This window comes from Vombatus ursinus, unplaced genomic scaffold (assembly GCF_900497805.2).
Source record: "Vombatus ursinus unplaced genomic scaffold, bare-nosed wombat genome assembly UNPS02014807.1, whole genome shotgun sequence".
NCBI lineage: Eukaryota > Metazoa > Chordata > Mammalia > Diprotodontia > Vombatidae > Vombatus > Vombatus ursinus.
In genome coordinates, this window is record NW_020954585.1 from 14,897,336 (window position 1) to 14,918,526 (window position 21,191).

Below are 21,191 nucleotides of genomic sequence, written 5' to 3' on the forward strand. Positions count from 1 at the left end.
TTCAGGGTTGGTGCTCTATCCACTGCACCACTTAACTGCCCCTGGTAGTTGTTTTTCTAATGAGATGTTTCAGCTTCTCTTCTATCTTTTCTAGTTTTATTATATCTTGGTGTCTTATAATGTCATTTGATTCCACTTGCCCAATTCTAGTTTTCAAGGAATTATTTTCTTCCTTAAGATTGTGTTTGTCTTTTTCTAATTGTTTAAATTTCTTTTCATCATTTTCTTGAATTGCTTTTATTTTTGTTTCTAGTTTTATCCCATTCTCTCTTATTTGATTTTTAATTCCTTTTTAAATCCTTCTAAGATTTCTTTTTGGGATTGTGACTACTTGACATTACTCTTTTGGGTAGGAATGTTTTTTTTTTTTTTAAACATCATAAAAAAGGGAGTGTATTCTGGGAAGATGGCAGAGTAGGTCAGAAATTTCCAGGCTTTCCACAAACAGACAGAAAATCACCATGAAATGAACATAGAGCAGCAAAAATAAAGAGATAAAGCAGTTGTCCTCCTAAAACATCTGGACACTACTTCATAGAAGACTCCAGGGTCTGATGATTAGTTTTAGTTAAATATAAACACCTGCAGACCAACTCCACTGAATCAAAAAACAGTGGACCCTGAGGGAAGCATTTTTCCTCTGAATATGAACCCAGATCTTCTTTTACATGAAAGTAGCTATTAAAGGCCTGGTTCCTTTATCTTTGCTTACTCATTTTATTTTTAATTTGTCTATTTTACTTTTAGTAGCTTAATATAATTATTATTATTACTATCAAGTTTTAATCCCAAGTAGTGGGTAATGTTGCCCTAGGCCTCAATTGTGCCTCACTGTTATTTTCTGAATTCTGTCCGTGGGCTCCACCTCAAGGACTTGTCTCTTCCTCCCTTAAGCCCCAGCCAGGCAAGCTGTCCCAAAAATGTTTTTTTTTTCTTTCTATGATGCTGCACTCACCAAATTTGGGATCCTCACCCACATCCATCCATAGCTAGAGATCACTTCTGGTCAGCACTGCTAGGCCTGGCTTCTGGAAACAGCAGGGGGTCCTTCAATCTTCCCCCATTGAGGGTCTGTTGTTCTTTTTATGAAAGTTTGTGAGGTAAAAGTTGCTAAGGTGTAAGTTCCTGAGGCTCTGAGATAAAAGCTCCTGAGGTGAAATTTCTTGAGGCCCTGAAAGATGTGAAAGTTGAGGCAAAAGTTCTGGAACCCTTTTCTGCTTCCCTTAAGGTCCACTGTTTGTTGATTCAGTGGAGTTGGCCTGGAGGTGTTTACATTTCACTCACATCAATCCTCAGCCCCTGGAGTCTTCTCTGAGGTATTTTCAAGATGTTTTAGGAGGACAACTGCTTTATCCTTTTATTTTTGCTGCTCTATGTTCATTTCACGGTGATTTTCTGTCTTGTTTGTGGAGGAAATCTGGAGAGCCTGGAAATTTCTGACCTATTCCACCATCTTCCCAGAATACAATCTCTTTTTTATTTTATTTTTAAAGATTAGAGGAGACATGAACATGTTTGTAGGCAGCAGGGAAAATACCAGTAACAAAGGAAAGTGAAGATTAATGAGAGAGTGGAGTTGACAAAGGAGATAGTCTATTGTAAAAGGAGAATGGGATGGTACCACTGGTGCATCTAGAGGAGTTTGCCTTGGGAAGAAGGGTCATTTATTCATGGGAGACAGTGGGTTACAGAAAATTGTCAGGCAGACACGTGATTGATGTGTGATGATGAGGAGGAGAAGGAAAAAAAAGTTCTCAGGGAATGTCTCTTGTTTTGTTTGTTATTTCTAAGTAATATGAGGCAAGATTCTTGGCTGAGAGAACAGTAAAGGGAAAAAATGGGTGGGAAGCTTAAGGAGAGACAAGAATCTTTAGAATCACCTGCTTATGATTATTGGAATAGTGAATCAATTGGGGAATAATAGAATGTTTGTCTTGTTGCAGTGAGGGTGTCAGCGAGATTAGGCAAAATTGATTTGTGATGGACTGAAAGATATTGTAATACTTTCCAGCAGCTAGTGGAGAGGGGCACACACAGAAGTTGAAGCCAACATAGCAAATGAGTCAGGTTTGTATATGGCCATGTAGCATCAGCAATAGGACAAAGAAACAAAGGACTTAAATGTAGAGGATGTTCTAGATTTGTACTGATTACTCAAGGAATCAAATTAGTGAAGAAAAGGTAGCGTAGCCAGTGCCAGATGAGGGTTTGGGAAACCCAGAAGGGTGGAGAGTTTGGATGTTGTGTGAGAATGAAGGACAGAGTTTTAAGGCAGAAGTGAAAATGAAATGATTACAGATATCATCAGCTAAGATATTTCACAGTTCATAAACTTGGAAACATAACTCCATATCACAAGATTAAAGATATGACCATCTCTGCGGCTTCCTGAGGTAGAATGGAGGAGTAGCCTATGGGAACTGAGTAGATTGAGGGGAATGGGAGGAAGGGATCTAGTGATGAGAGAAGGAGAATGGGTTTTGCACAACATCCAGGGATTCAGAATCTTTGGGCTGGGGGGAATATAAATGGGTAAGAATACAATGGCTATTGAGGACTTTAGTTCAGGTATCAGAAGATGGAGAGAAGCTCATATGAGGGAAACAGATGAGGAGAGTGTTCACAAGCATCTGTTCAGATTCAACCTCATAAAAAGCGGTGATTTCATCCTCTGTGAGGCCCACGAGGTCCACCTCAGAATAAACAGAAGCAGAAAGTATGGCCTAGAGGTGTCTGGGCAGGAAGCAGGATCTGGCAGTTCAAGGGTGGTTTGATCTCAAATATCTCACCCAGGAGAAGACCAAGGGATAAAGAGAGAGCCCAAGAATCCTGAGGTTTGTATGGGAACATGTACAGCTTGGGGATGATGCACTGGAGCAAAGAGAATAAAGGACAGTGACCTGGATGGACAGATTATCAGGCAGATTCAGAGTTTCCTGGTAAGGTCCTGGAGTGAAAACAGGAGGACAGGAAGCAGATGGCCTGGAATAGAATGCCCAAGATAGATTAAACACTCACACTCTCTCTCAAACACACACACACACACACACACACACACACACACACACACACCAATAAATTTATGCTATCTACTGCAGTCTGTTTTTGTATCTAAATGGAAAGTCTAACCATACCCATAAAAAATATAAATTGATAATATAATTGGTAGCAAATCATACTACCTCATTTTGCTGTCTCATGGCTTGTTTGCTTGGCTGTCTATAAATAGCAGATTATGTCCACATAAGACAAAACAAAATTAAGTTATTTCAATTATCTAAATCAATGTAGATAGAATAAACCAAATAATTCCAGAAAAGGTAAAATCTTTCAAAGAGTGGAAGAAATATTTATGTAGCTTTAAGGAAAAAAAATCATTGATACTTTCAAAGTCTCAAATCCCTCTCTTCCTCCCTAAAATATCATTTATTATTATAGCATCACAGTGTTATTATTGCAGAGGGGATATAATAGCTGACAATTGCTAGTATTTATGTAGTATTTTATAAATGTTATCTCATTTGATCCTCACAGCAACCCTGGGAGGGAGTCACTATTATTATCACCCCCATTTTATAGATGAAGAAGGTGAGGCTGAAATAAATCAATTAATTTTCCCAGTTATACAACTAGTAAATGAAGCATATTTAAAACTCAAGTCTCTGATTCCAAATCCAATATTATTTCTCATTATGCTGCCTAGCTGCCTCTAGTAGATCATTAGATTGGTAATGATTAAATTGAATGCAAGACAGGGACAATCTCTGTTACACTTATGTGGTCTGGTTACATCTTCTAGACACAAGATTTCTTTATTCCCTAAACCCTCACCTACTGTCCTACCTCCCTACCCTTTCCCTGCCCCCAATGATATGAGGTAGACCTAAAATAAAGCTGCAGCTGGGACTTGATTACTTGATTTTTCCTGGAATCCCTGATCCAGCTTCCTCGTCATCTATGGGCATAAAATTCTCAACAAGGTAAAGTCTAGGCTCCTTGTACTTGGTGTATTTCTTAAACTCACTGAATAGCCTTACCTTGACCTGATGACCAGATATGTTTCCATAGCACTGTATAATTTGTGGATTTCTTTGCTATTTTAGAGCAAAATAATCATCCTTTATTAACTTACTTGTGACTAGTGATGACTTACAAGTGCCTCAGTTTCCTCCCAATGTCAAACCTGAATTAAGAAGGTACTGATATTAGAATTCTACTTCTGACATCACTATGAAGATGTAAGCATTTGGTTATCATTTAGCTGCTTCAACTAGCTTTTAAAAATACCTTCCTAAGCTTCTCTCTCTCTCTTTAAATTTGGGTTTCAAAGATTCTCTCTAGATATGGTTTTTTTAGCCAGAACACTTAAAAGTCCTAAATACAACCAAAGACTCATAATTTCTCTTATAGAATTATATTTTTTTTCAGTTCAACTTATTCTTGGTCATAAGCCTTTTTCTTTTACCTTTTTTATATCATATACTAAGATTTCCTCACATTTACTTTAGATGTTATTTGATTGTGGTTCTTTCACACATGATTTCTTTTTCCCTGATCTCTTATAGTATCTTTCTCTTGTCCTCAAAAACTCTAGATTTGGTATATGATAGTTCTGGACTATTCCATTTGGTTCACTATTTATGGAGCTATTAATTGGTCTCCTTGGGAAAGCAATATGGATTCTACAAGAAGAGTTACATGATTATTTTTAATTGGCCAGTGATAACACAACTAGTTTTACAGTGGATCTTATTAGTAGTTTAAAAACAGTTGAAAAGAAATATAATTCAAAAATATACATAGGATTATTATTATAAAGGCAAAAAAGCAATATTTGTTCCTTACCACAGGTAAATGATTGATTGTTGCATATGAATGAAATGGAATGTTTTGCTTTACTTATGAATTGATATGAAGAATTTAAATAATCAAAGATATGAATTAAATGATACAGTGTGAAGAAAGCAGATCAAAAAGAATAATGTATCCATTAACAACTGTGTAAATCAAGACAACATTATATATCAACAAAACTCATGTTAAATACAAAGAATGATCTTGGTCATTAACAGTTATTAAACTTGAAGGACACAAACTTCCTGTTTTAAAAAAATATTGTAAATTATCAAAAAATGTTTATAATTATATGTGCTAACAGTTATAATTTCTCTTTTGTTTCATTTTGCTTATTTTTCCAGAAGTATATTTTCTATATTGCATAAAAACAAAATCTACCAAATCAAAAAATAAGCAAATGAATATTCAAAGGGGAGCTCTTGAAGCTTTTTGAGAAAGAAAGTGATGAGACCAGCACATTACTTTATGAAGATTAATACCATTGTTATCCAAGATGAATGGGGAATGAGCAAAGACTAAAGGCAGGGATACCAATTAAGAAACTATTACTATATTCTAGGCATGTATTATGGTCTCCATCTTATGTATTAGAAGATGAGGTTTACTGTTTTCTTCCAAACAATTCTTCACCCAATTTGAAAATGTACTATGAAGAAATTCCTTTATATACATCAGCAACCTAGCCAAGACAATAGATAGTCATAAAATTATCAGCAACATAAACACTTTGCAAATGATTTTGCTACTTTGCATATAAAATTTTTACTTTGTAGGTTATGCAAATCTAGGAGGAATACTTAATTCATTGGATTATAGTCAAGATCCACAAATTCTCAGCAGGCTATAATACTGGAATAAATCTAATAAAATTATTTGGAGGTGGAGGTGGTGAATTCTGTCATTTCATTTGTATAGGGTATTTTCATTGGTATAGAAAACTCATTTGTTTATTGGTATAGGTAATTCCAGCAGAGAAAACCCTTACTGGTTCATACCAGCAAAGATCCTGAAAGTTGAAACTCTGAGGTGCCTTGGCCAGTGAGAAATTAAGTGATTGGTCTAGGGTTACACAGCCAGCATGTACCAGAGGCAGAACTTCAACCTAAGTCTTCCTGACTCTAAGGCCAGCTCTGTGCCCACTATGCCATTTTGTTTCTCGATACAAAATCTATTAGGCATAAATTAAATGTTAAGAAGCAACATGATATGAAAGCCTAGCACTGGAAAAACTGGATCCAAGAACTACCTCTGACAAATATTACCTGTGTGACCATGAACAAATCCCTTGACCTCTGACCTCTTAATATCTGAAAAAATTCCCTGAGAAAAAGGTGTTTTCTATCAATATTTGTAGAGATAATTTCTACCTCATGAGTTCCTTATGCCGAGGAAATCATAGATCTGGCTATTATCCATTGCCTAGTATGGAGTTACTTGGACTCCCTGGTAAGCTGCATGAAAAGGAATAATGGATAGCCAGCTAAAGGAACTCCAAGAAGAGTTCACTAACCTCTTGTTGAGACCTAAATGACAGTTCAGGAGGTGATGATCCAGATGAAATGGTAGTGAAAACTGGTATCAACAATGCCTGGAACATAGAAGCCAGTAATAAATGTTTATTGATTGATTGAACTCAACCAAATTTATAGAAGTTTCATTGGATGTTTTTCTGATTGCCCAGTGAACTAAATGAATAGAGAGAAATAGTTTGAATTATTTACAAGTGCAGAATTAAGACTTTTGGCCAGTAGTTCTAAGAATATGGACAAGTAATCTAAACCAACAACAACCTCAGGATGTCATGGAATACGTGTTAAGCTTATTCATGCAGTGATTAAGCTAATTTATTCTCAGAACAGAGACTGAACCTGTAATATATATAATGAATTTCCTAATGAATAAACTCCATTTATTAATTAAGGTGACTATTTTGTTTGCAACTTAGAGTTATTTAGAGCACTGAGAAGTTAAGTGAATTGTCCAGGGTGAGATAGCGAGTATATGTCAAATGCCATTTGGTTTCTGCAGATTTGACTACAGTAATACAGCAGAACCTTAAGTTCAGCCATTATTTAATCATTTGTACAAGAGAGGGAAAGGATGAAATAAAATTATGTAGATATGAAATGAATAGGTGGTAATGGAACAGGGAAGACAATCCTGGACCAATGAAATTCAGAACCCACAAGTGTCTTTAGGCTCCATGAGTATATGGGAATATCAGGTTCCTTCTTCCTTTTAGGATACTCTTAACTACAGGGCTTAGAGGTATATTGGGCCTTTGCCAGCCTTTGGCTAATATCTAAAGTGAACTGGGAATGAAATAGTATTTTCAGTCTAGAGAGAAAGAAGCACAGTAAAAATTAAGATTTTAGTGGGAGAGAAAGTTTTATCCCTGTTGGAGCTGAAATTAACTAAAAGACCTCATCTGGGGAAGAAAAAGGCCCAAATAACATTTGTTGGAAGTATCCTTTGGTGCCCAAGTAGACACAGTAAGTGAGAGGGATTCAGGATGAGTGAAGCAGTTGAAACCTTTAATGTATCCCTGCTGGAAACGGGTGTGGAACTCAAAATAAGCTCGCACATGCTACAAAAGCCAGAGCAAGGCTTACATCCCTATTTCTGGCCACAAGTCCCTCTTAGCTGACTTTCATTGGTAGAAGTCAGTATAGCTCATAGACTTCCCAAAATGCCCGCTACATGTTCCCTTTGGTATGTTCCTCCCCTTCATTACATGTAACTGTGTGCCTAGAATTGTGTTAATCCTCCCCTGGGGAGGAAAAGTTAATAGTAATAACCTCATTAAGCATGAGCACCTCAGCCAAGTGATGACCTTTGTCCTACTTTCAGCCTCTTTAACCACACTACCAGTTTCACCCTGTTTTAGCTGATTCTTTAACTCCTCACCAAGAGTTACTTCCTCCCAATTTCCTTATATGGAAATATAACCCTTTCTTACTTCTAACAATCTGAGGGATTATTCAGGTAATTACATTTCTTGAAACTCAGTCAAGAACTAGGTAGTGCTCTTTCCATATAAGATCATATGTAGGATCATATGTAGGAGAATGGCCATAGATTATTCCCTGGACATATTAGGCAGCAGGTTCTAGGGGAAAGGTGACAAGGTGATGTAACATTTGCTACCATTGTCCCCACCATCGGAAGGCAAGGTATGTTACATTTCACTCCTCCCTCACAACTGTATGCTACTCTTAAGGAGGATTGGGGTAGGAGAGGTCACTAAATTCTCTGCCAAAGGCTCTAGCTCCCAACATTAGTTTTTCCCCAAGTGTAAGAGGTAGTCTCCTGCACCACAGTTCCATTCAAGCACTAACAATTGGATTAGTTTTTACAACAACAACAACAAAACACTTGAAAGGTATAATCATAAATAGACAACCAGTTTACTCCCAACACATGGGAAGCTAATCCTCCCCTCCCACCATACCATATGGCTTAAGTTAGTAGTTTACTTCAGTTCTGAAAGAGTACATTCCTAAATTGCAAGTTCAAATACACCCCCAGGCTTGGAGTTCCAGGTGCCCTGGTTTCATAGGCTTCTCCATGGGGCTGGCTGACTACAAGGGTTTGCTGAGGATTATCACCAGCAAGTTAAACTGAGGATAAACAAAACAGAACAGAAACAAAAACACCACAAGCCCATTTCTCCCAGTGGAAGGAAAAGGGTGGGGTAAAAGATTCCTCTACCCTCCCTTTTCAAGTTATGGCTCCAGTGCTATGAGTAAACTGTGGTCTTCCCCATATAGATGCAGAAAGAAAAATAAATTCACAGGAAAGAGAGTTAATTTGTTGTTTGTTTGCTTTTCTTTTCAGTTTAAAAGACACACTCTCTACCAGCTAATCATTCAATTAAAGGAGGCTTTTCATACCTGTGTGGTAGGTAACTCAGGGAAGTAAAGTTTCTCCACGTGAGGAGATATGGACATGTGGAGACAAGCCACTTTACAGAGTAAATTGACATAGCTATAATGAAGATATTATTTGGGGTCTTATAACTCAAACAATATAAAATTAGATATAAATGGAGCTCATAATACTGTACATTCTCCATGCAGGAAAGATTTGGGAAGGCTCAGGAAGCATCCTAGATGTCACCATCAGTTAAAGTCACTTATTTTGAGTAGCAAGAAGGCACTTTCTTGATGTTTCAACATTTTTCAGAGATTTTTAAAACACTACTTGCCACCCCATTACAATTATGATTGCTTCATTGACTTCACATAAGTTAATACCTTCCATATGCACTAATTCACCCACTCAAATGGGTAAATTTTCTCACCCAAATGAATACGAAATGCAGACCATAGGAATGGAGACTGAATGTTAAAAAAATCAGACCTAGTCAGTCTTCCCAGTCAACATCAGGGGAACCATTTCCCCATCTACCCTAGACAGAAGAAGAGAAGTTAATTTTCCCCTTGTGTTGACTATTACCACCTTTCATTTTGGACATTTTGACTAGGATTCATGGACTACAAATCTACAGAACACCATGTAAGACTTTCAGGGTAGCTTATCAATTCTTTAGAATTAGTGCCAAGAATGAGCATAAGATCATCTTTTGAAGCTAGTTATATCCTTTGGGTTAGATAAAAAGCCTGAGGTCTTCTAGTTTAGTGTTAGCACTCTTCTTCATAAATATGATATGTATTATTTTGAAAGCATTCAGAAAAAAAATATTCTGAAAGCATTTTTCCATGATTAGGAAAAGAACACATCCAGGTTCTGTATAGTATTCAATTTACTACTCAATCATTGGTTCTATAGTAAGTCTGACAAGTGAGTTTTCCACCAGATCCAGGTAAATTTCCAAGGATTTGTTATGGTGCTATAATGGTAAAAACAAACAAACAAACAACAACAACAACAACAAAAAAAGAAACATCAATATTAATTCCAGTCTTATAGGGCTTGGTTATTCCAATAAGAATTATGCCCCTATAGTGTTTAAAAAAATAGTTAACTTTTACCGAAATGTCATTCTAAGGTAGTAAAATCTTACAGAACTCTCCATTATTGTCTAATAAAAAGGCCATCATACAAATGAAATAATAGGATCATAGACTAAGAGCTGGAATAGATCTTAAAGGTCTTTGAGGAGAACTCCCTTATTTTATTGACAAGAAACTTAAGTCCAAGACAAGGTAATAGATTTGTCCAAGGTCACATGAGTGGTAAGCACTTTCTACACTAAGCCTTTATAGGAACTGGAATGTTAAAGTGCTTGAGAATGTATCAATATGTTTGCTGAGTTCTCCTAGTAAAGAGGATGTACATTTAACATAAAAATATTTACTAATAAACATTATTGATATGTAATACAGAAAGATGATTTTGCCAACATCATAGATAATTATTAAAAGATATAATTTATATCACAGCCATCAAATTTGAGGCCTGTAGTCTGCAAAATTCTGTCACTGGAATCAGATGAAAATGTAATTGAGAAATATTTAACAAAATAAATAAAAAATGTTACATAACACAATGTTAATTTATGGTTTTCTAAATTAATATATGATCATAAGGTATCTTTTGTATTTAAATTTGACAATATTGATTTACATCAAATCCATATGAATATTACATGCAATATATATAGCACAATGCAAAATACCACTTGACAGACTATTCAAATGACTGAATTTTTTAACATGTAATTGGGAAATATGTAATGAAATAAAAAAATGCTTAAAAAAAGAACCCCCTCTATCATGTAACCAGCAGGTAGTTATCCAACCTTCACTTAAGGGTTGTAATTATGGTTGACCCACTTCTCCTTTATGGAAATTCTGTTACAAATTTGGACAGTTAAGCACTTTTTAAAAATATCAAATGTAAATTTGCTTCTTTACAACCTTTAAACATTTCTCCTTGTTCTGGCTTCTGTGGCAAAAACTGCCATAATTTCTTACAGCCTCTCATCATCCCCAAATTTTTTTTCCATCACTTTTGATTCATTCCCATATGGTGTGAACTTGATCCCCATCACACTCATATAACTACAGTGTCAATAGCATCATGTACTACCATGAACAGATCTTTATTCTATATTAATAGAAGCAAGCTAAATATTATTCTACACAAAACTCTGAATATGTGATCAAGGTTGGAATTAGTGTTAATTCTTAAAGAATTAGGGTGGAAATTTTTGACACATTATACCTAGAAGCTTATTTCTTGAAGAAACATTTTAAAATATATATATATATATGTGTGTGTGTGTGTATATATATTTGTATACATGTATATACACACATATACACACACATATATATGCAGTATTTAATGTTTCCTTTTTATCTGCTTTGCTAAAAGCATGTATTTTGGATAAAATATAGTAATACACAGTTACATATCAGTGAGAGATCCTGTGAACAGAGAGCTTCACCTGAATCTCAAAGAATGTATCTTTAAGTTGCACTGATATGAGCAAAGCATCTCCTCCCACCAGTAGCAAACCCTAATTTTAGTGAAAATATTGAAGTAGAGGGGGGGAGAGATGGTGCTTAAGTAATGATCTGCAAACAAAACTTTACTGTCCCCTAATTTTACTCAATTTAGTTCTAAATATCTAGTAGCAAAACTGAAAATTTCCATTCCACCACTCTGAACAAGTGACCCATTGTGGAACACAGTAGTATGTTTAATGCTGTTTACATGGTTCTGCTGATTGTATAGATAATTTAACTTAATGGTATTTTATTTTCAGAGAAATTGTCCCATCAAGTATTTAGAATAGTCAAAAGTAATCAGCAGTTATTAGTGATTTTTAAAGCTTACATGGCCCATTAGGAATACTTGTGGAAGTCACAGAAAAGGAGCAGATCAAGCAGAATTCAAATGACTACATTAAATATGTTTCCCCAGTTCAAATTGGGTTTAATGATAAACTAAATTTGTCATAAAATGTGATTTTTCCCTTGTCATTCAATGAGCATGGCAAGAAGGAGATAAAGAAATAATACTTTTTAAAAATGAAAAAAATATATCATAGATTTGATTAACATTTTGTTGGAATGTGATGCCAACTAATCACTGACATTAAGAGATAGATTCTCTGACAAGTCATAATAATTCTATTAGCACATGGGATTTAATTGTTTGTTTACCATAGCATCCTGGTAAAAATAAACAAGCAAAAAGTATTTAAAAGTAAACACCATGGAAGGAACTAAAGACTAATTAGTATAAGAATAATGGACTTGGTGCTTAAAAAGTTTGTTAGAATCCTACTTTTTTCTTAATGATTTATTTTCTAACAGAATGTATTATGATCACAGTGTAAGTATTTCCTTTTTTTTTCTTTTTTTTTTCTGGTACATTATGTTTCTGATGTATTTTTCCCCACACGGCTAACTTCAGCTTAAATATCTCCTTTTCATAGACTTTGGTACTTTTATTGTGCTTTAAGAGTGAATGAACAGAATACTGAGAAACGACAGTCAACTTTCATATTTAAGGGGGTTTGTGTGAAGCCCAGAGACAGGTTAAGACAACACTCCTAAAGAATACTTGGAAAGTTAAATTCTGTGAAGAAAGTTCTTTGAGAGACTTGTATAGTTAACCCTCATACTTGGAGAATATGTGAAGGGAATAGAGAAACCTTAAAAAACAGTTTGTTTTTTTTATGTGAAGACTTGAAAAATTAATTGACATGGAGAAAGAGTAAGGAGAAATTTTAATAATAATGCTGTGATATTGGTCTTAGCTTTTGAGTTTAAAATTTGAGACTGAGATAAGAAAGTTGATTTTTTAATAGATCATTATACTGGATTAAATAATTACTGCATTAATAAGATTTTTAAAAATTAACTTATGATGAACATCTATCCTTTTTTCTGGTTGCTCTTGAACCCAGTGTCAAAATTAGTAGTAGTAGGCTGAGGGGTAAATGTTAGATTTGCTTATTCTTAAGAGTACCTTTAAACCTTGCATAAGGATTATTGGAGATAAGTTTTAACAAAAGCTTCAGATACACATTGGCTCTCATAACTCTTCAATGTGAGGTATAATATTGAATCCAGGTTACACCAATTAAAATTAGTTTTTCCACTGTTATGATTCATGTATCACTGTCAGTAGGCTGAATTGGGTGGGCACATTTCCTTTATACCTGTTTCCTCTTCCTAGGTTGTATTCTTGTTAAGTAGAGAGCTGTCATCAATGTTGGTGGTACACTGGTATGGGGAAGGGACCAAACATTAAAGGTCTCTTTACATGATTGACAAAAACAAATCAGATAACAATTCCTTGCTTTAAAAATGCAGAATACATTTTTATTAAAATATACATTTGACTAACAAGCATTTTTCTAATAGAAAACTGAAATATAATAAACTTGAGAAAAAAATTAAGAAACAGTTTCAGCATTTATAAAGGGACATATATACTTCCCCAAACCAACTTAACCTTACTAAAAAAAAATTACTCACAAAAGAGAGTGAAGCTATTATATGTAGTATACAGGTTCTAGGTCTTGGCATTTGTAGAGCTGGTCTTAAAAACCTAAAAAAAAAGTAGCAGACCTTAGGTTATTTTGGTTTTTAGAGACACAGAAGTTTCTGTACTACTGGGCTTATATTGTTGCTAAAATCCTCATCAAAAATGCATGAAACCATACCTATTTCCTTTAATTTTATATGCCAACAATAATTAATTATGGATTTTAGAAAATAATATAATTAACACCTTTCCTTGAGATTGCTTTTGGTAAATCCTAACAAAGACCAGGTAGAATTAACTTACTATACCTTTTTTTGCAAATCATTTCATCTTTTTTTTTTTCCCCTCAATTTTAACTCCAGCTAAACACAAAACTTAATGGCAACAAAATAAGCAAATAGCCCATGAATTTCCTTTTTCTAATAAGGGAAGATTCAAAGCATGCTTCCTCTAATAATGCTCAGTGATTCTGTCTTTCTTCATAGGATACATTCTAGAAATTATATTCCCTTCTATGGAAGTATTTTCTTGTTCTAACTAATTCATGATGGCAGCTTGAAAAGCCTACCATGACTGATAGTAGCATAATTCTTTCATAAAATTGTTCTACAAATATCTCATCTATCTTCTTGAAATTCTTAGAGAAGGCAGAGCCAAGATGGCAGAAAAAAGGCAGGAAGGAGCCTGAACTCTTGCCCAAACCCTTCCAAATACCTTTACATAATGCCCTAATACAAATTCTAGAGCAGCAGAACCCACAAAATAAAAGGACACAGTGAAAGAATTTTCTAGCCCAAGGTAACCCTAGAAGGTTGGCAGGAGAGGTCGGGTACATGAAAGTTAGAGAGGAATACAGTTCAGCACTGGCAGCTCCAGCTCAGACCAGGCCCCCAGCAACCAGGAGCAGGCCTGGGGGAGAGTGGATAAGTGGTGGCAGTGGTGATTTCTGGACCTCTCAACACACAGGTGGTAAGAGGATCAGACAGCTGATCAGAAGGAGATAATGGGCTCCCTTTGCCGGCACTGGGGTCAATAATCTGTTGCATTTCCCATACATGTATCTGGGTCTAAGTCCTGGGTATCAGTCCCAGGGTGAGGAAGAGCACTAGCACACAAGAGCTTGCAGCTGCAGGGGAACTGGGACCCTGGCCACAGTTCCAGGATGGAAAAAAGTGCTTGTGATTGCTCCTAGACCAGTGCATAGGACAGAAAAGTAGTAAACAGATCTTTCCCTAAATCATACCACCTTGGAAGAACCAACAAGTAATAGTTACCCAGAATTCCTCTGAAAACAACTGCATAAAAAAACTGAAGCTTTAAATGGTGCCCCCTCCACTGTGGAAACAGAGCCCTACTTTAGGAAAGAGTTAAAAGTCAAGAAATAAGGTGGAATACACAGACACATTATATATATATATATATATACACACACACACACACACACATATACATATATAATGTATGTATGTATATGTATATATATACAAACATGCATACATACATATATACATGTGCATGTATATGTACGTGTATATGTGTGTGTATTTGAATTCAGCTCATGCCATGAAGCTCAAAAAGAATTTGAAAAATCAAGTTAGAGAGTTAGAGTTAAAATTGGAAAGAATGATGCAAGAAAAACACGAAAAAAGAGTCAACAGCTTGATAAAGAAGGCACAAAAATAATGAAGAAAACAACACTTTAAAAAACACTAATGCATTGTTGATGGAGTTGTGAAATGACCCAACCAATTTGGAGAGCAATTTGGAACTATGCCCAAAGAGATATAAAAATGTGCATGCCCTTTGATCCAGCAATAGCACTTCTATGGCTATAGCCCAGAGAGATCATACAAATGAGAAAAGGACCCACATGTACAAAAGTATTTATAGCAGATTTTTTTGTGGTGGCAAATAATTGGAAATTGAGAGGATGCCCATCAATTGAGGAATGACTGGACAAGTGGTGGTATATGAATATAATGGAATACAATTGTGCTACAAGAAATGATGAACAGGCTGACTTTAGAAAAACCTGGAAAGACTTGTATGGTCTGATGCTGAGTGAAGTGAGCAGAACCAAGAGAATGTTGCACACAATAACAGCCATGTTGGGTGATGACTAATAATGATAAACTTAACCCTTCTCAGCAATACAAAGATCTAAGACATCTCCAAAGTCCTCATGATGGAAAATGCTATCCACAAAGAAGAAAGCACTATGGAATTTGAATGCAGATCGAAGCATACTATTTGCTATTTTTTTTTCTGTTGTATTTTGTTTCCTCTTTCTGGTGGTTCTTCCTATTGGTTCTAATTTTTACTTACAAAATCATTAATGTGAAAATATGTTTAATAGGAATGTATAAGTATAACCTATATTAGATTGCCTGCTGTTTTAGGGAGGGAGGTGGGAAAGGAGGGAGAGAAAAACTGAAAACTCAAAAGATTATGGAAGTGATTGTTGATAATTCAAAATAAATTAATTTAATAAAATCAAAAGAGAATAGTCCAAAGATGCATAAAAATCCAATGATGAGAAGAATGCCTTTAAAAGTAGAATTTACCAAATGGAAAAAAAAATACAAATAAGTCACCAAAGAGAAGAACTCCTTAAAAATAAAATTGACCAAATGGAAAAGGAGGAAAGGAGGAAAAGGAGGAAAAAAATGCCCTGACATCTTAGAACCAGAGGGTAAAATAGAAATTAAAAGAAGCTACCACCCATGTTTTGAAAGAGATCCCAAAATGAAAACTCCCAGCAATATTATAGCCAAATTCCAGAGATTCTAGGTCAAGGAGAAAATATTGCAAGGAGTCAAAAAGAAGAAGGAGGAGGAGGAGAAGGAGGAGGAGGAGAAGGAGGAGGAAGAGGAGAAAATAAAAGAATATTGTTTCGGATACTGTGCAGCCACAGGCAGGATAACACAAAGTTTTCCATTTTCTACATTAAAAGATCAGATGGCTTAGAATATGATATTCTGGAGGGCAAAAGAGCTAGGATTACAATCAAGAATTATCTGCCCAGCAAAACTGAATACAGTTCTTCAGGGGAAAAAATTATATTCAATGAAAGAGGGCACTTTCAACATTCCTATTGAAAAGACTAAAGCTGAACAGAAAAATCTAACTTTCAAATACAAGTTTCAAAAGAGACATAAAAAGGTAAACAGGAAAGAGAAATCATAAGGCATTCAGTAAGGCTAAACTATTTACATTTCTACATGGAAAAATTGATACTTGTAACTCCTAAAATCTTTCTAATTATTAGGATAGTTAAAAGGAGTATGCATAGGAAGAGGGCACAGGTGTGAGTTGAATATGATGAGATGATTATCTTAAAAAAATTAAGGGATGAGAAAGAAGAATGCACTGGGAGAATGAGAAAGGGAGACGTAGAATGGGATAAATTAACTGACATAAAAGAGGCCCAAATGAGATTTTACAGTGGAGGGGAAGATGACAGGGAGAAGGGGTGGGGAGCACATGAACCTTACTCTCATGGGAATTGGCTCAAAGAGGAATAATATATTTGCTCAGTTGGGTGTAGAAATCTATCTTACTATACAGAAAAATAGGAGGGGAAGGCAACAAGGGGGTGCTGATAGAAGGGATGATAGATAGAGGGAGGTAAAAGTCAAAAGCAAAATACTTTTGAGAAAGGACAGGTTGAAAAGAGGAGAGAGTAGAATAAAAGGAGGGGGAATAGGATGGAGGGAAATACGAGGGAAATACACAGTTTGTAATCATTACTGTGGAAAAAATTACAGTAAGTTTCTCTGATAAAGACCTCATTTTTCAAATATATAGAAAACTGAGTCAAATTTATAGAAATGAGAGCCATTCTTCAATTCATAAATGGTCAAAGGTTATGAATTATAATTTCCAGAGACCTGTCAAATCTAACATTTCTAAATGTGATCTAGAAGAGAATCGGAAACATCTTATTAGAAAAAACAACTGATATGGAGACCAGATCAAGGAGAGACAATATAAGAATTGTCAGACTACCTGAAAGTTATGAACAAAAAAAGAATCTGGGTATAATTTTACAAGAGATTATTAAGGAAAATTGTTCTGAAGTTCTAGAACAAGAGGCTAATGTAGAAATAGAAAAACAAACAAACAAACAAAAATTAACATTTACCAACTGAAAGAGATCCCAGGAGGAAATCTACAGAAACTTCATAGTCAAGTTTCAAAATTCACAAGTTTGGAGTCACCAAACCTGGAGCTGGTGCCAAGTGTCTGGGCTGCTGGGGATCTGTCAGCTCCTGGGGTGGTTTGTCCCACCATCTCTTCCCCTCCATGGGGACCAAGTGAGTGTGGGTCCGTGGCCTTTGTGCAAGTAAGGAAGCCCTCCTTGGGCTACTCACCTGCTTGTAGAGCTTTGAGATGTTGAAAGCGCCTTCCTGGTGTGGGCTTCTCCAACAGGGAACCTGAGGCCGCGAGAGGCAAAGGCACTACTCAAAGATTTAATCAATACTATGAAACACTTAAGTAAAAACAAATTGCCTTCACCTGCCACATTTGAAAGAATTGAATACAAAAATCCCTCTTAATACCATGACATGAAAGTCTAATTGTTGGTGCTGCCTTAGCTTTTGATGTGTTGAAATATGAAGAAAAGACTTATCAGCAATCCTGAGAATCTGTAGCATTGGCCTTGTGAAGTCATGGAGTTCTCTGACCTTGCTGGGATCCTATCAGAAGAAGAAATGTCTCTTCCGAGTGATGCAGGTTTCTCTATTTCTTCTTGCATTATTTGGTAATAGTAGAGAATTCATATTGGAAGAGTAGAAATTGAATTGGAATTCTCTGAAAATTAATATTCAAGAAAACGGATTTTTTTTTCCTGACTGTGTGTGCAGCATTTGTAGACAGAAGGATTTGCAGGTCTGGTTTGTAACTGTTTAAAATTTGGAAAGATGTTCATGGTAATTTCCAGTCAATGAATTTTATTGAGCACAGTAGGGCCTAGTATTCTCCCAGTGCTGTTGAGGCTAAACAAAAGAAAGACATGCAGTTCTGACCTAACCAGGCAGCACCTTCGATATTTGAATGTAAAAGTCGGATACTGTGCTGAGCTCACTAAGGTTTTTACCCAGAAGGATGTTGCTATGTTTTCAAAATTAACAGGGAATATCAACCCCTCACACTTAAATGAAGACTTTGCAAAGCAGATAATGCTTGAAAGAACCATCTTTCATGGAGTTTTGATCAAAGGACTGATTTCTGCACTTCTAGGTACCAAAATCCCTCATCCAGACTGTGTGCTTATTTCTCAGGAGATTAACTTCCCAGCCCCTTTATATGTTGGAGAAATGGTGTTAATGACTGCTGAAGAGAAAAAGGTGAAGATGTGTGTTGCTTGTATTAAAGTATCATGTTGTATAATAGAAAGAAGACAAACGTATGGAGGGTATGGTTAAAATTATGGTCCCAGATGTCTCTGGTTGTTGAATCACATGTTAAAGCTACAGAATCAGAAATGTTCTAATGTGAAAATTAAAGTACAACTAGAAAAAATAATGGAAAATACTCAAGTTGCTATTTCGTACAATTATTGATAAAAGTAAATATTTCATGATTAGATAAAGGAAAAATAACATTTAAATATTTCAAAAAATCATTGGTTTGGAGAAAATATTGAAAGCAACAACAAAAAATAAATAAATAATGTGGAAATACACTTAGGATTTCACAAGACCTAGTAGTTTCTACTCTAAAAGTCCATAGCTCTTGGAACATTATATTTTGAAGAGCAAAAGAGCTGGAATTGCATCCAAAAATAACTTACCCAGTGAAGTTGAGTATAATCCTGAGTGAAAAAAAAATGGATATTTGAAGAACTGAAAGACTTTCAGGTATAATTGTAACAAAAAGAACAGAACTCATTGGAAAATTCTATATTAAAAGATTCAGAAGAAATATAAGGAAAACAACAAAGACTAATTATATGGCAATTATTAAGATCAAATTGTTTATATATATATGAATATGTTATCAGTATTTTTAAAACTGTCATCATTACTAAAATAGTTTGAAAGAAAGGTTGTGGCTGAGTTGTATATGATGGAATGATTCTAAAAAAATTGACTCGGAAAAGGTAAGAGGGAGCAATTATATTATAAAATAAGGCATGACAGGAAGAACTAATACAGAGGAAGCAGCTGGAGGTGGAGGAGTGGTGATGTTGATACCTTACTCTCATCTGGGTTGAAGAGGAAACAATGTGTACATCTGGAAGGATGTAGAAGTCATCTGAGCATGTGGAGAGCTGAAGAAAGGGGGACAGGATGGGGAAGGGACTTTTAGAGGAGTGTGTGGATTGGGATTTGGGAGGGCGTGGGGGCTAGTGATGGGAACACTCTTGGAGGGGTGGGTGAAGTGGGGGATGGGAGGGTGGGGTGAGAAGATAATACACAAATACACAAATTAAAAATAAAAGATATATGAAGAGAGATGCTATGTGCACCTCAACAAATATCTAACAAATAGAAGTATGTATAGAATAATTATACACACATATAAATATTTGTGTCTTGTGGTAGCCATCTTTAGGGCAGGGTGGAAGGAAGAAAAAAATGAAAAAAAAAAGAAATTTGCACCATGACTTTGTTGTATATTTGGAGGGAGGAAACAGTAAGTTGCACATGGTAGAAATGCAGTTTCATGTGCAATCATTTTTTTTTATTGTACTGTGTTATGCAAATACTTTTTTTGTTCCCTGAAATGAAAATAAAATGAATTTTATACACACACACACACACACACACACACACACACACACAGAAACAAAGACAGACAGAATCTCAGAGAAAAGACTGAGAGCCTATAGAAAATTTCCAGTTTGTTTAATAAATAATATTTAACAAACTTAGAGGGTCAGAGCTAATTGAATGGAGAAATAAGGTATTACCATTTTAGTAACTGATGAGGAAATAAGCTAAACCACTTGATCCTACTATAAAAATAAATGAGCGAATGGTAAATTCAAGTAGAAAGGGTTGGTGACCCACCTAAGCTACATGTAGGAGTATTAGTACTACACCACAATTAAATAAAAAAGACATTGTCCTCTGACAACAGCAAATAAATGAGGTACTACTAAGTTGAGCATTTTGTTACACTTTAATTCAAGTCAAATTGCATTTATTTTTCTGAATTGTGTTATGTACTACAGATACCAAAAAAAAATGTAAAATTAACTTTTTCCTTCAAGGAGTTTACATTCTCCTACTAGATGGAAGCAATATATATATAAAAAAATAAAACTGTACTGGATTTTCCTAGAGTCTTTGCAGGGATCCAACCTGTAGTCTGGCCTCCAGCCTAGACTGATGACTATCAAAATCTTGGCAGGGGTTCATCATACTGCCCCAATGTAAGTGCTTAATTGATTAAAATACTGTCTATAATCAATTTGGAGCTCCTTGGCCTCTTCCTTTGGCATTGAACTTGCCCCACTGTTTGGGAGAGAATTACGGAGTTCCCTAGGTGCGGGAATCCTAGAACCTACAGGCACCAACATGTAGGACAATGAAAAAAGGTCTTACACAATAGTTGACACTTGAACTGAGTTGTGAAGTGAGAAAGGGATTATAAAATGTGATGAGAACAAATTACAGACCTGAGACATGTCCTGTGCAAAGGTGAACAAATATGAGATAGAAGGTTCTGTATGAGAAATACGTGGAAAGTGAATAGCCTATTTTTCAAGAGACGGGTGTGGTATGGTATCAATGAACTTTTAATCAGAAAACCTGGATTCAAATCACACCTCTGCTACTTACTATGTGGTATTAGACATTACTTAACTTCTGATGATCTCTTGCTCCCCATGCTCAAAACAAGTGGCATTGACT

General features: G+C 35.5%; 2 pseudogenes; both read left to right on the forward strand.

Annotated features, from left to right (window-relative positions):
- Nucleotides 1–14,159: 14,159 nt before the first annotated feature.
- On the forward strand, nucleotides 14,160–18,123 carry LOC114052015 (annotated as a pseudogene).
- Nucleotides 18,124–18,251: 128 nt separating this feature from the next.
- Nucleotides 18,252–18,786, forward strand: LOC114052016 (annotated as a pseudogene).
- The last annotated feature ends 2,405 nt before the right edge of the window (nucleotides 18,787–21,191 follow it).